Here is a 14,451-nt window from a genome sequence, read left to right on the forward strand (position 1 = left end):
ACTTGTATGCTTTGGGTCATTGTCCTGTTGCATCACCCATCCTCTGCGGAGCTTCAGTTGGTGGACAGATGGTCGTACGTTTTCCTTCAAAATGTCTTGATAAACTCTGGAATTCATTTTCCCATCAATGACAACAATCCGTCCAGGCCCTGAGGCAGCAAAGCAGCCCCAAACCATGATGCTCCCTCTGCCATGTTTTACAGTGGGGATGAGATTTTGATGTTGGTGTGCTGTGCCTTTTTTTCTCCACACATAGTATTGTGTGTTCTTCCCAAACAACTCAATCTTGGTTTCATGTTATGTGCAATTAAACCATGGCAACATCTAATGTTTGTGTAGTATTATGTTCAGCAGACTGTGTTCTTCTATTTTTGTGACTTAGATGACGTTCAGAGCACATTTTATGCCCAATTCATGCAAAACTCCACGTAATCCCAAGGGGTTCACATACTTTTTCTTGCAACTGTAAGAAGAGGCTGTGTCCATCAATGTACTCAGAGAAAGAGATTTTACTGTGACAAAAAAAAATCACGTTCTAGTATAGTTTCATTTGATTTTGGTGACATAAAGAGTGCATTGTTTTCAGTGGGTTGGTCTGCTCATACACTTGTTATGTGGAAGAGCAGTAAAGCACAGCCACTGAGTAGTCATGCAATGCAGAAAGAAAAGCTTAAAGCTGAACTCCAGGAACAAACTATTTTATGTAAATATATCCCACAATAGCCACAAAGTATGTAAATTCCCTTTATGTGCGCCTTTGCAAACTCAGATATTACTTTGTAAATGTATGGGTGATATCATCACTGTGTTGTATATAGCCTATGCAGAAAGCAGATCTGAGAGAGGGACCAACCCATAATAGACTGTCTGCAGAAAACTACAGGAGGAGGTGGAGACAAGACCAGACCCTCTGCACACAGAGAGAGAACAGCAGTGTCCAGTCTATTTTACAGGAAGCTCCTGCACAGAAGCAAAGCACAGGAGTTGTTTAATGCTGGATTATGGAGGAAATACACAAAGGACACCAAGATTCATCTAACAGTGCACATGCCTCTTGTATTTAGACAATAATTATTTTGCCTGGAGTTCTCCTGTAAGTATGTAACTAGAAATATAACTTCTCCCATGTACATATACATTTACAAACTATATGAAGGAATGTGTTTTTTGAAATACACATATTGATAAGGCTGTTTATATTAAGCTGATCTTATTACATGTATGCTGTATGTTGTGGAACAATGCAACAAAAAAGAGGTCATGTCCATTTTCATATGTTAAAGAGGCACTGTCACCATGCAGTGACATGTCCATGCAGGGTAAAGTGACAGTAACTTTGCAAAGACCTCGCTGGGTTTCTTATACTCACCTTGCCTCAACACCTTGCTGACAGGAAAAATATAACAAGCTCAGTACCCCGACACACTATATAAAAATGGGCATTTGGTAACTCTAAATCCCAATTGTAAAAGAGCAAGTAACATCTGCCACTGATTTACGCAGCTGCAAAAATAGATATATCTATAAGAGGTTTGGTGGCTTTGGGTCGGATCAGGAAGGATCATCTCACAAGCTAGGCTTTTTGCTGTAACATGGTGAATTACTACCATGAACCTGCTCGATATGCTTCACAGATGTGGCTGCTGTTCAGAATTTGATTTATACTTCAATAGCCAAGTGTGTGTGTTGGGGGGGGGAGGGGAGGGAAAGATAAAACGAAGTTCTAATTCATGCAGCCTCCGCTCATTGGTGTATAAATGCCATCTTTCTCCACAAACAATAAATGTACTCGAGTTATAGGTGTATTTTTCTATAGTTACAGAAACAAGGTTATACGAAGAGGAAAAAAAACAATACCTGAGAACTTCCTATTAAAAAGCAAAATTCAGTCAAAGGAATGGATATTTATAGAGTAAGCACAACTTGACATTATGATATCATGAAAGTTTACTAATGGTCATATTTATATCTTTTAAAGAAAACCTGATTTGATCATCCTCCAGCTTTAGTACTTTCTATAACACTGCCTTGGAAATGGAGGTCAGGAATTATGACTGCATACTTGTTTAGGGCTGCTTAAGTCCTCGCTTTCTCAGTGCAAGGCACTAGGGGGAGACAGTGAACTGTTACTTGGTATAATTCAGATTTGATGTGGTTTGTGTTGGGATCCTTATGTCGCTTCTGCAGGCAGATGTAATGTTAATAGATTACAGTTATAAACAACTAATTCTTTTTAAAGTTTTTGGGATTTCATGTCAGTCCAGAAGAAAGCAAAGAAAAAAAATTCTGCAAGACAGCGGACAATTTATCCTCAAAGCAGGCTGAACATTCCTTCCCAGCCCCATCAGTGGCAGTGAGAGAATTTCCCAGAATCCCTCACATCGATGATGAATATTCTTTAGACTGGGTTCTAGTAACATAATGGCATTGGTTATTTCTTGCACATTATATTACTTATTTCTGTGCTGTCCATCACTTTTGTCTTTTTTTATATAATTTGTTTAAGGGACTGTAGAAGAGTACACATGTGGGAGCACTGATTTGTAAAGTGGTTGTAATAGCAGTGATGTCTAGCAGTCTCACATGTGTATCCAGTCTATGACTGTCTCCTGAAGCATGTGACTAGCCTCTAGCAATTCCTATAGCATATCTGCAGTCTCTGACTATTCACTGAATATTATGAGCGGTCTTTTGAACTTGATGCCCCTTTTATGAATAAAGTTGACCACCACTGCTTTAGAATTATTGGCTGGAAATTGGGAATCCTGTTTTGTAACCTGTTTTTTTCCTGCCAAAACAATGTGCAATTTTGTTATCCAGATATTTCCAACAGACAGCTTAATCAAGCTCTGACCATTTGTTTTTCTAACTAAGGCAAAGCAATAGAACTTGGTTTGTGATTGAATAGTAACTGTGTAGCAGTTTGTTGATGAAGTTATCAAAAATGCTTTCTCTTCCAGTCCAGGCAACAAGCTCTGTTGAATTCCGAACACTTTGCAAAGGTGTAAAGCTGTATTGATGTACAGACTGATGTGTAGGAAATTACAGGAGAGTAGTACAAAAGACGGGTCAATGTACTACTTAACAATCCATTCAGATATTTTAATCCGAATGTAACCGGATTCTTATCTGTTTATACTTTTTAGTTATGAGTAGTGATTTTTCAAGCATTCTGAGCTACTCAGATACCAAGTAAAAATACGGACAGTGTGATATGGGTTAAATTGCACATATTTATATTATTAACAAACTAACTGAAAAATCAGTAATTAAATAAAACCCAAGCAGACAATCCTACAACATAGATATGCTCCATCATCATGTGTCTGCATCTCAGGTCTCAGACCCACAGTTGGAACATCCCTATTACATATCCACCAAAAGATGAAGGATGAAGACCTCCTACTGTCAAATGAGCCCATTTTTCAAAACCACCTAAAGGTACACCTCTTTTCCAAAAAAAAACTGCTAAACTGCTGTTACAAACCAATTCAACTCTACGAAGTTAAGGGCTATGGAGATACAGTAGGTCAACTTGTCTGTGTAATCATATGGCAGCAGGGATCACCAACACTGGTCCTTTCTTTAGTTAGGCTTGTTTGCAGCCCCGTCCTTCCCCATCACACCAATTCAAAGTGTGCACTTCTTGTGGTATTGTGATCTGTGGGAGGCTTTTATGCTCACCCACCTGATTTCTGGAGCTGGGATATTGTTGAAAATCAAAATGTACATGACTTGACTGTAGGTGATATATTCTAAGAAATAACTCATCTCACTGGCTGGTTACGCATCATTAGAGTCCTTCAAGACCTGCACAGTTCATGCAAAAGAGAACCGCCTTTACAACTCAAACCTCCCACCTAAGCCGCCAATGTACAGTCTTTGCTTGTCTCTTTACATTGTCATAATTTTAACAGGAGAACCTGTTGCCAGTTTCAAGAGATTTAGTGCTGGAGGAGCAAACAGGTTTATATCATGACACATTGTCCCATCTGTTCTCTTAGGACCTGATCTTCTGCCAAAAGAAGTGGTGTCTTGTCATTAAGATTCACGTTTGCTAAAATAAGTCTTTGTTTTCCATCATTCCTAGAACTTGTGGAGCATTAGAGAAGAACTTATGTAAAAGTACAGAATTCATCATAAGGTGTGTTGTAGTTTATATAGCTATTTACTATACTTAGTTGATGTATTTGGAGTTTGCATTTGGCGGAAGTTGTTCTTTTTCACACAAATTTGCATTGTAGCATCTTCAATGTCCTTTTGCTGACAACTGTCATGTTGACCTTACTGGTGTCTAGTGAATGGATAGGATATTCCTATAAATATGTGTTGGTGTCTCAGTGAGGTCATTGATCTCTAGTTAATGAGTAAGCAGAATTCCCATGAATATGAAGTAATGTCACTGGTCTCTAGTGTAAGGTAGGCTGTGTTATCATAATTATAAAGCACCTCGGTAATGTCACTGGTCTCTGGTGGTGAGACTGAGGTTCAGTCTCATGAATATGTAGTATCAGTGATATCAGTGGTCTCTAATAAATGAATAGACTACATTGTCATAAATGTGAAGGGTCTCTAGTGATTAAATGGGATGCACCAGTGATGTTGCTGGTCTCTATTAGGCAGATAGATTGCAGTCTCATAAATGAGATTTGCTATATGTAATCTCATCCGCCTTTCAGAAGTGACTTTTCCCTGGTGGCTCCCAGATGTAATCATGTTGGCTATTATGGGTATGGTTATTTATGAAGTTTTCCAACTGCCCTTTTGTCCATAATGTAAATTTTCACCTTTGACCTTTTACTGTTGGAGGTCAAGGGTTTTCTTGAAGTATACATACTTTGGGGAACTGTTTACACATTCCTTTCCTAGAAATATCCATCTACTTTGTTAATATAATTAAAGCAATTGTGTCTTGCCATCTCATAGTAGACATTTCTCTGAAATACATGAACAAGGGGACAAATTTTAATGTAAAGCCAGTGCCCATGGTGTTAGGTTTTGGATGCTGAATAGCTATTGTATGTGCCTTTGGCAGAGGAGTTGTTAACTTGGGACCTCTCATTGTACACCTTTTTGGCACAAACAGCTTACATTTCATAATCTGTAGTTATCACACCCAGTAAAACCAATTTTTCATACTCAATTTAGCTTTGGACCCTATATAACATGCATTTTTTGAAAGCGCATCAACTAAGCCGGTGTGAACTGAGCCTTACTGACTATTAATATCAACATTACTCCTAACCAAAACGCTCTGCGAAACTCACAAATCGCACCACGCTTGTTTAGGCGCCAGTCATTTTCAATGGCACTTTAATGTGGGTGCGATGCTGCCACGATTGCCACGCTATAAATCACGTTGCGATCGTTGCAAACCGCATCATGCAAAGCTTGTCGCTCAGAAAAGGAGCATCGCACGATTCTGCCCGTGATACAAAATGCCCAGATGTAAACGGAGCATGAAGTGAAACTGTGCTTTGCCCTCCAGGAAATTATACTATATAAAATAGTCCTCCTGGACTGCTGTGGATGTTATTGTGATGAGGGGAACAAGGAAGGAGGTTGAAGATATGAAGCTGTAACGAGAACCATGGGAGCCATTTTGATGTGTTTATATTCAGAGTCTAGTATGGTGCATGGTCTGTAGGGTGAGGTGCAGAGCATTAATGGTGGAAGGTGTAGCAAACTTGCTCATCAGAGTTGGACGCGGAGTTCTCCTTTTCCTTTTTTTTTCTTTTTATTCGAGATATTTCTCATTCCTCAGCCTCATTCCCTATCCCCCTGCAGTCCTGAGAGGCAAACGTTATCTCCTGACAGATGGTGTGCGTCAGCCCAGGTTAAGCATCCCTGGTTTAGTGCCAGCAGTCTGTGGAAAATGTAACCTTTCTCACCTACGTTCTGATAAGGCCAGCATTTCTCAGAGATCTGGGAAGCACTGACCCAAAACTGTGTAGGTTCACCCATCATAAAACAGATAAGGTAGCTTGAAAGAAAGTTGAACATTTCTCAAGTTTTGTTCCCCTATGTTTCATGTCAGGGATTATGAAGCCACTGACATCCTGCCCAACATATTGTATTGGGCAGACTCAAGGCCACCCCCCCCCCCCCCCCCGCAGAGGGATTTTAAAAAGGACAGGCTGCAAGCCTGGAAGTTAGAGTTTTACACAGATCTCCCAGCTAACGTCTAAGGAGGAGATAAAGAATCGTCCTGCTCTGCAACTTGGATCTGCAAACCCAGGCTAAGGGCAAGTAACTTAACCCTGTAATCTTCTTCCTAATTATCTCTTTGCTGTGTCTTTATATACATATATATATATATATTTTTTTTTACATATCTTTGTAAATATTTTATTGCACCTGTTTGACTCTTTTAGTAATAAATCTTTCTTTCTGAAGTGTTAAACTGTTTTTAAGCGCTTACCTGCAATTCACGAATTCCTGCCTTTTGAAGAGACGCTACTGTGTTTGTTTACTCCCTGCCCAATTGACCATATTGGACAGGTGACTTTTCAATCATTATAGTGTATTTCTGACGGAGTCTGTCTTCTCTGTACATTTCAAGACGGTGGTGGCAGTGTGAAGGGTTAGTGGCGTAATTAACCTGACCCAGTAACAAGCGCATTCAGGCTGCAGACACCGATTGTAGCCCATTAGCTGGACAATCGCTGTGCAGGGTGCAGCTGGGTGGGGCCTTGTTATGCGCGTCACACCGCGGTTTTAGATCGGCTGGTCCTTCGGTCACAAGTTTGGTGAGAAGGTCTGGGGTCTGAAGCCGTGGGCGTGACGTATTACTGTTAGTCGTGGTCGTGCGATTGTCGCATGTTGGTGGCGGCGACCGTGGATCCGTGACAGAAGGAATATACATGTTTGGTGATTCAGTCACTTATTTTATGGAGTAAATTTTGAATGAAGAGTGGGAGGAGTGGGAAGAGTTTTGGAGGATATACATATACAGTTGCAAGAAAAAGTATGTGAACTCTTTGGGATTACATGGAGTTTTGCATGAATTGGGCATAAAATGTGCTCTGAACGTCATCTAAGTCACAACAATAGAAGAACACAGTCTGCTGAACATAATACTACACAAACATTAGATGTTGCCATGGTTTAATTGCACATAACATGTAAACATTCACAGTGCAGGGAGGAAAAAGTATGTGAACCTTTGGACTTAATAACTGGTTGACCCTCCTTTGGCAGCAATAACCTCAACCAAACGTTTCCTGTAGTTGCAAATCAGACCTGCACAACGATCTGGAGTAATTTTGGACCACTCCTCTTCACAAAACTGTTTCAGTGTAGCAATATTCTTGGGATGTCTGGTGTGAATCGCTCTCTTAAGATCATGCCACAGCATTTCAATCGAGTTGAGGTCAGGACTCTGACTGGGCCACTCCAGAAGGCGTATTCTGTGCTGTTGCAGCCATTGTTTTGTTGAATTACTTGTATGCTTTGGGTCATTGTCCTGTTGCATCACCCATCCTCTGCAGAGCTTCAGTTGGCGGACAGATGGTCGTACGTTTTCCTTCAAAATGTCTTGATAAACTCTGGAATTCATTTTCCCATCAATGACAACAATCTGTCCAGGCCCTGAGGCAGCAAAGCAGCCCCAAACCATGATGCTCCCTCTGCCATGTTTTACAGTGGGGATGAGGTTTTGATGTTGGTGTGCTGTGCCTTTTTTTTATCCACACATAGTGTTGTGTGTTCTTCCCAAACAACTCAATCTTGGTTTCATCTGTCCACAGTATATGTTGCCAGTAGTGCTGTGGAACATCCAGGTGCTCTTTTGCAAACTTCAAACGTGCTGCAATATTCTTTTTGGAGAGCAATGGCTTCCTCCGTGGTGTCCTCCCATGTACTCTATTCTTGTTTAATGTTTTCCTTATTGTAGATGTGTCAACAAAAATGTTAGCATGTGCCAGAGATTTCTGTAGGTCTTTAGCTGACACTCTGGGATTCTTCTTTACCTCATGCAGCATTCTGCGCTGTGCTCTTGCAGTCATTTTTACAGGACAACCACACCTAGGGAGAGTAGCAACAGTGCTAAACTTTCTCCATTTGTAGACAGTCTGTCCTACCGTGGACACATGAACATCAAGGCTTTTGGAGATACTTTTGTAACCCTTTCCAGCTTCATGCAAGTCAACAATTCTTGATCGTAGGTCTTCTGAGAGCTCTTTTCAGCGAGGCATGGTTCACATCAGACAGTGCTTCTTGAAACGAGTAAACCCAAAACAGGTGTGTGTTTTTAAGGGCAGGACAGCTGTCTGCAATACATCCAATATCATCACACTGATTGGAGTCAAGGTTGGCTCACTCCTGGCTCCAATTAGCTCTGGGAGAAGTCATTAAGCTAGGGCCTCACATACTTTTTCCTCCCTGCACTGTGAATGTTTACATGTTATGTGCAATTAAACCATGGCAACATCTAATGTTTGTGTAGTATTATGTTCAGCAGACTGTGTTCTTCTATTGTTGTGACTTAGATGACGTTCAGAGCACATTTTATGCCCAATTCATGCAAAACTCCATGTAATCCCAAGGGGTTCACACACTTTTTCTTGCAGCTGTATATTGATGCAAGAAGTTCCCCTATTGAGGGTAAGGTTAGATATTAAGTAAGGTGGATGGCTATCGTTATTATGTTGTGAAGAGTCTTTTTGTCACTTTTTCCACTTGCAAAGGGAGCACAATAATTTATTAATATATATAAAAGTTTGGAACATACTACACTACAGTATATGCAATCTTTTCTATTTCTATGTGATTTGGGAGTATGCACAGCGTATGGGATGGAGGTAAAGAAGAGGAGAAGAATATGTATTAATGTACAAGGCTGTATTTCATCATTTGTCTGGTGAGAACATAAGGAAAATATTATTATCCATATATGTCCTTTTAAAGGACTGTGGAGAGCATACTGAGCGCTGGGTGTTGTATAAAGGATCTTATACTAACTTTCCCTTCACTGCCCAGGTGCTCTGTTTGGCCACTAGGAACCAAAGAATAAGACAGGAAGCCTTTTCTAAATATTAAGTGCAGCCAATATCACAAACTGAAAAATCAGCTCAAGGGATATAACTTACTAGATGGATGTATCCCTTCTGTCGATTCCTCTTCTGTTAGTAAAAAACTTCCTTTGTCATGTCATCCCTCCCACCCCAGCAATCTTCTGGTGCAGCGGGAGTTAATAATACTATCCACCAACTAACCATGAAGAGAGCCTGGCTATTCCCTTCCTTTCTTTCATTGATATAAGCTGCACTACAGCCTCTATGAATAGAATACAAACTATGAATGATGGAGAGGACTTACCAATCATCTGACTGTCCTCCATTCATAGATAGTGTACAATTCATAGAAGCTGTAGTACAGCTTCTATGAATGAAGGAACTGGGTAAAGTTATATTAACCCCTGCTGCACCAAAAGATTGCAGGATTCCATTCATAGATAGTGTATCATTCATAGAGCTGTATCACTATGAATGAAGGAAGCCAGGCTCTCTCATGTTGTTGGTGGAATATATTAACCGCATGGACACAGGAAGTTTTTATCAACAGAAGAGGAAACAGAAGGGTACATCCATCTAGTAAAGTTATATCCCTAACCTTGGTCCTAGTGGCAAACAGAGCACCTAGGGAGTGAAGGTAAAGTTAGCTTAACTAGGTAGTTCGAACTTTAGGCTTTTTGGCTCTAAATCATGAGCAAGAACTGGTCTACACCATCCTGTTTGGTGCAGTAGAAAAAACGTTAAATGTATGGGGCTTATTCACATCATCACATTGTATGGGTGTGAGCATTGCAGTGACCTTCACACTGCACGTCACCTCACACGTGTTATGTACTATGCAGTCCCCTGTGTTGTGAACAAGCCCTTTAGAGCTCACACAGGGCTGGGGACGCTCTCTCCTCCCCCATGTGACACTGCTAGCCAATCACCAGGCAAATTCAACGTTCCCTTTGATGTGTACCTAACCCGTTAATCTATGCCCAAGTAAAATACTGTCACAGCAGTAGTGGAGATTCTAGTGATTAAAGTATTTTACAATGAACACAGATGCAGAAAAAAAAAGAGGCCTTTATACAATACACTAGATTGATGACGCAGAAAAAGCTGCGCTCAAGGTGAACTGATGCAGTTTGTCTACATGTCGTCAGTGAAGGCAATCATCTCATGTCTTCTTCAGCTGACCTTTTATTAGCTGTGGCTTGCTTGTGATGATCGACTCTGAGACTATGGCCACACACTGACATGCTAAATTTACTTCAAGTGGTCATTTTTCAGTGTGTAAACAACTCTGTGGTTGGTGCTATTCAGTTAAATCTGTGAATTTGAAAAGGAGAGCTGCACTCAAACATATCTGAATACATGATAAACTGGTCATTTTTGCCATGCCTCATATGACAGCTGTAATAGTATGTCTGGGGTTTTCTTGAGGCAGCTAAATTCTCTAAGGTGGCTCATTTGCTGGTATACTGTAGGCCATTAACAAAGACAAAACAAAGCAGCCCGTTATCTGTAAAATAATCTGTGAAAGATGTCAGTTTGAGTTTGGGATCCTTGTATTGTTTACAGTGTGCATAGGCCAGTTAGTGAACTGCCGTGAGTGTCCCCTATCACAGTGTGACAATATACTATGTTGAATATGTAACCTGAATTATTTTTTTGCTGAACAGCCAGATGTTGTAGTGGTTACAATATGTCCTAGTCCTTGTTACAGCCAAATTTGGTGCACTTGTTCAGTAGCTCATATCTGAAGATCATTAACGGCTACTAAACCACATGTTGGAAGAAGCTGTCATCAATGTTTGTTTAAACTGCTAGCTATAAGTACTTAAGTACTCATAGACAAGATAGTGATCTAACTAGTGAAAGGAAGCCTGAACAAATTGTGTGAGTTTTATTAAATCTTCTCAACAAATTGTCTTATCTAGAAAAAGAATTTGCAAACTAGAAATTGTCTAGCATTTTGCATGAAATGAACAGTCTTTTCATATACTGTTTGCCCTCAATACACAGAAACATAAAAATATTTTCAGCATGCAACATGTAACAAGAATTAACCAAAAGTCTTGCTGTCTTATCCTATAGGATAGCCTAATGTTGATCCTATGGTAAATAAGATATGAATGCTTTTGAACCCAGTGATACCCTAACACAAGGATTATAATCCATCCCCGATGTATCCTTGCAATTAAATTCTTAAGAGGGAATCAGTTACTTTTCCAGTTCAGGGCAACATGACAGGTTCTCTTTTCGGGGCACCCTGCGCCACTGGTACTTTTAGCGCTCTTTCCCACAACTATGTTCATCTTGCAGGGGGAGATACCTTGCATTTCCACTAATGGGAGACCATGTGACCTTTTCCCCTGCCTCTCAGGATGCATTACCAGGACTTGAGCAGCCAATCACTAGATCCAAAAACTTGTCACATGAGGAAGGGGAGAAGATCATAAACCATGTGTAAGCTCTGATACAGACTGACAAAGAACAAATTCAGGGACTAAACTCATCACTTCCCTGGGTGAACAGGAGTAGTAATGGCTATCAAGAGAACCTACATGGAAAAAGTGACAGATTATCTTTAATGTTACTCAGTAGTTAACTATCTGTGGTTTATTAAATAATAAATCTAACATAAGAGAAATACAGGGGCTGTCATTGCTGACCTTGTCTAAAAACATGATGTGTGCCTGGCTGCCTTTGGCTTCAGTACCTGTCAGAGGAGGACAGGCATGCTCCAAGTGAATTCAGAACTTGTAACTGGTATTCTTTTCTGGTAGCTACTTTATTTCTCATATGACAAGTATCCATAAACAGCTCCCAAACCTTACTGCTCTGGACAGATCTCACCTGCCTGATGTGAAGAGCATTTTCTTTATTGCCCATCACTGATATAAGAGACTGAATTGCTCCCCCGGGGTAAAGCATGTGAAACATGCTGTGTTTGTTCCCTGGTGGAATGATCTTGTTTAGGGCCGAGAGCATGGCTTTCCGGGCAATGTTTTGTTCCACCGTTTAGAAATGTTCTGGAATCGAAAAAGCTGGATATTAATCTTATGATCCGACACATGATTGATATATTGTTACAATTATTCCTCACGTCTGCAGAATATTGATAAAGGCCAGAGATTCATCTTTTTTAATCTTGGAGTCTGACGGAAATTAAACAGATTTCCAGACGCAGACCTGTAATGCCGCATAACTAGGACTTCCAAAAATAGAATGACAGGTTCATTTTCTCCAGAATAACTGCAATAACTTGTTATGTGGTGTCAGTTCATGTATTTTTCATGTTTAAATTACTTTACTGTCATTCTTTCTCCACCAGACAGGTAAACACTTTCCACATGCTCAGGCAGAGGAGATGTTCAGTGATTTACAGTCCACAGCTATGGACTTTCAGACTTCTCTGGACAGTAGATGGGTGTCTTTCTTTGTGCTTCTTCAAAAGCTTGGACAGCACATCATGAGACCCCAGCCTGCTTTGTAATCTTTGCCTGGGAGAGACCTTACAGATGCAGTATAACTATCTAGTGTCTTGTTGCTGTGCTCAGTCTTGCCATGGTGTACGACCTGTGACATGAAACTTCTTCTTTCTCAACCTCACCTTAGTAACAGAGTTTGATTGTTCCTCACCCAGCTTAAGCTTCTTACACAGCCTGTTCTGTTTTATTTAACCACTTGCCTACCAGGCACTTATACCCCCTTATTTACCAGGCCAATTTTCAGCTTTCAGCGCTGCCGCAATTTGATTGACAATTGCGCGGTCATGCAACATTGTACCCATATGAAATTTTGATCATTTTTTTCTCACAAATAGAGCTTTCTTTTGGTGGTATTTAATCGCCACTGGGCGCTTTACTTTTGCGCTATAAATACAAAAATTGCAAAAAATTTGAAAAAAAAAAAAAGTTTCTTTGTTTCTATTATAAAATTTTTCAAACAGGTAATTTTCTCCTTCACTGATGTGCGTTGATGAGGCAGCACTGATGGGCACTGATAGGGCGGCACTGATGGGCACTGATAGGCAGCACTAAAGGGCACTGATAGGCAGTACTAATGAGGTGTCACGGATAGGCGGCACTAATATGCAGCACTGATAGGCGGCACTGATAGGTGACACTGATGATGGGTACTGATAGACGGCACTGACTGGCATCACTGCTGGGCACTGACTGGCGGCACTGACTGGCACAACCCCTGGGCACTGACTGGTGGCACTGACTGGCAGCACTGGTGGGTGGCACTGCTGGGTGGGCACAGGTGGGTGGGCACAGGTGGGCACAGGTGGGTGGCACTGCTGGGCACAGGTGGGTGGCACTTCTGGGCACAGGTGTGTGACACTGCAGAGTGGCACAGGTGGGTGATCTGCTGGGCACAGGTGGGCGGAGCTAGTGGGTGCACTGCTGGGCACAGGTGGGCGGAGCTTGCAGGTGGCACTGCTGGGCACCGATCATCAGGGCACTGATCATCAGTGCCCTGATGATCGGTGCCGGTCCCCGCTCTGACAACTGCCGCTGTGATTGGCCTTTTACCACATCACGTGATCAGCTGTGTCCGTAGGACACAGCGAACACGGAGATCGCCGGGTGCGCGCCCCCTGGGGCGCGCAGGAGAGTGCGTTCTGGGAGGACGTCATATGACGTCCACCCAGAACTGGCCGGCCGCAGTGCAGCCGTCATTCGGCTAGCTGCGGTCGGCAGCTATTTAATGACTGTTTTTCAACCCAAATATGAAATAAATGATCGTTAGAGCCTGATTGGTATAATTGGTTAATCAGATACCTGACTCTAGTCCTTCAAAATCCCTGACTTTGTGCTAGTGTACAAAGGTACAAAGTGTGCAAGTGATTTACAAATTGATAAAAATAAACAAAACAGATATTTTTGAAAGCATTCTTACTTTACAGCATGTCTTCACACCTGCCTAAAATGTTTGCACAGCACTGTGTTTGCGTGTGTATATATATATATATATATATATATATATATATATATATATATATATATGTGTGTGTGTGTATATGTGTGTATATATATATATATATATATATATATATAAATAAAATCTCAGCACCTTCCCTAACTACTAGTTTATTTCATAATAAGCACAGAGTGGGTAAGCGAGCGCTAGAAGTCGCTACAGCCGCTGAAACACCAAAAGGTACCAAATAACCTCCAGATCAGTTTAGATACACCATCACATACTGTATTAAACTACCAGTTTTTGGGAATCCTTGTGATCTTCCATGCACCTAACCCACTGGGATATTGTGGACTATATGCTTACATATATCACTTTGTATGCATGTGTAGTCACGGCGCAGTGACACGGATAATGATTATATGTGTGGATTACAGGTTTTGCACTTTACTGTATGCACCATTATGGATCACGTGCAGTGACAAGTACTATTTGACACAGTGGGGTTTATTTACTAAAG

The 14,451-nt window shown here is 41.0% G+C and overlaps 1 protein-coding gene across 1 annotated transcript in view; it reads left to right on the plus strand.

Moving 5' to 3' along the window:
- FAM163B (family with sequence similarity 163 member B) overlaps positions 1 to 14,451 on the plus strand; it is a 135,052-nt gene that overhangs the window by 107,112 nt on the left and 13,489 nt on the right. The gene's annotated exons all lie outside the window — the stretch shown is intronic.

The sequence above is a fragment of the Staurois parvus genome, unplaced genomic scaffold, assembly GCF_062004578.1.
Source record: "Staurois parvus isolate SC_StPar_1 unplaced genomic scaffold, SC_StPar_1.0 ptg000176l, whole genome shotgun sequence".
Taxonomy (NCBI): Eukaryota; Metazoa; Chordata; class Amphibia; order Anura; family Ranidae; genus Staurois; species Staurois parvus.